Source organism: Myotis brandtii, unplaced genomic scaffold, assembly GCF_000412655.1.
Source record: "Myotis brandtii unplaced genomic scaffold, ASM41265v1 scaffold299, whole genome shotgun sequence".
In the NCBI taxonomy this organism is placed as follows: Eukaryota; Metazoa; Chordata; class Mammalia; order Chiroptera; family Vespertilionidae; genus Myotis; species Myotis brandtii.
This window is the reverse complement of record NW_005361430.1, coordinates 829092-831406: the sequence shown is the minus strand read 5'-3', so window position 1 is coordinate 831406 and position 2315 is coordinate 829092.

Below are 2315 nucleotides of genomic sequence, written 5' to 3'. Positions count from 1 at the left end.
TTCTAGCCCATCCCCGTCCCACCCCCCACTCAGGCTTCACCACCCTATTGTCTTTGTCCATGGATTATGCATATTCGCATGCAAGGAAGGAAGAGCCAAGACCCAAACTGTACGAGAACATTTATTTAGTAAATCACAAAGGTAGAATAAGTAATTTCTAGAAGAAATGGGCTCAGGAAACAAGTTATAGAGGTAAAGAAAGGGCTCTTGGAGCTTGGGAGTGAGGAAACTACTGGTAAGTGCCTGAGGTGGGGAGTGGGAAGGGGGAGGGAAGGGAAAGGCACTCGAATGCTCCTAGAAGGGAGAGCCCAGTGGGTCCTCTGTCCTAAGAGTCATTTTTAAATGTATCTTTATTATTCAAAGTATTACAGTTGTCCATCTTTTTCCCCCATTGACCCTTCTAGCCTGCACGTGTGCCCACCCCACCTCCACCCCAGGCCTTCACCACACTATTGTCTGTGTCCATGGGTTATGCAAGTATGCATACAAGTTCTTTGGTTAATCTCTTCTCACCTACCCAGACCCGCCTTCCCTCTGAGATTCAATAGTTGTGTAATTCAATTTTTTGATGCTGACATATTTTTCATAATGCCTAGACAAAATAGAAACAGATGATACCAACCTTGACTTGTCTGTTTTTGAAAAGTGACTACAATAGTGATAGTAAAGTGGATAGTTTTACTTAGCTATTTTGTTCTGTTACAGAAAACTAAATGCTTGAAGAGTTAGGTTTTTTTCATTGCGGTATATCACAAATTCTGCAGAGGAGAAAGTTCTGGCTTCTGGAGGACTTTGCTTCATATCCTTTGTTCTGTGTACTAAACTCTTTTGGACTCTGCCAAACTTAAAATGTGGTCCATAGGGGCTCCAGGGCAGGGATTTCTGGAGAGGTGAGCCTAGGTCAGTGGTCGGCAAACTGCAGCTCTCGAGCCACATGCGGCTCTTTGGCCCCTTCAGTGTGGCTCTTCCACAAAATACCACATGCGGGCGCACATGTACAGTGCAATTGAAACTTTGTGGCCCATGCGCAGAAGTCGGTATTTTGTGGAAGAGCCACACTCAAGGGGCCAAAGAGCCGCATGTGGCTCGGGAGCCACAGTTTGCCGACCACTGGCCTAGGTGAGTGTCTTGCCTCTCAATGAATATCTCTGGACTATAGACTTCCTAAGAGAGATGGAAGAGATACTCTATCTATCCTCAGACACCACCTCTGTTTTGTTCAGTATCACATTCCCTTTGTGTAGCACAGGGCTCGGCAAACAGTGTATGTTCAAAGAACATGCTTTTTGGGGGATAAATGAGATTAATGATGTATGGTGTTAACACCTGCCTTTTAAAAAAACAGCACAGTGGTGGCCATCATTGACTTCTAAATCCTCAAATCTCTCTTTTTTCCCCTAAAATTTGCAGAAACTCTGCTTTTTATTTTAAAAAGTTATTTTTCAATTACCCTTGACATACAAAATTATATTAGTTTCAGTTGTGCAACATAGTGATTAGATATTATGTAACTTACTAAGTGATCATCCTGTTATAGAAGACTGGAGAAAAACCAAGCAACACTTAGAGAAATGGAGTTACACAGCTTTATTATGCCAGCGGACTCAGAGAAGGTTGCCTCTCAAATTCTGAGCAAAGCAATATGGTGGAAGCCCTTCTTTTATCCCCTTTTGGTGTCTTTGTCCCCCAAATATGGATTATATTTCCAGACCTTTCGCAGGCTTTGCAAAAAGCACCATGGGATGGGATGGGGGTCTTGAGATTATACCTAAAGGCCTGGCCTGGTGCCAGTGCTGATAACCCCCCTCTGGGGGCTGTGTCATAGTTTATGGCCTCTGTGAAATGTGAGCATTTAGGTAACAGGTCATGCAAGACCAGTTTGTGGAGAAAGGGGCAATGACTTAATTATAGGTTATCAAGAATTACATTAGAATGCTGGCACAGATTCAGATTGCTAGCCCCCACAAATATCAGGGTTACATTGGAATTAGCCTTTATTCTCAATCCCGATAAATCTAGTACCCACCTGGCATACATAGTTATTATAATATTATTGACTATATTCTCTATGTTGTATTTTACATCCCCAGAATCCTCAAATCTCTTCACTGTAAGGTTCTCTGACCTAATTGCGGCCGGGAAAATGAGTTCCTTGCTCATCACTTTTCTGGGAGTGTTCTCCCAGGCCATGGCAGGTACATTTCCCCTTTCCAGCCAGAGATCACATATAGCTCTATTCTTGGGTTTTGAAACTGTCAGCTCTTTGCATGGTGTTGCAAAACTGCTGCAAAATTACATAACTGTCTGCCTTCATC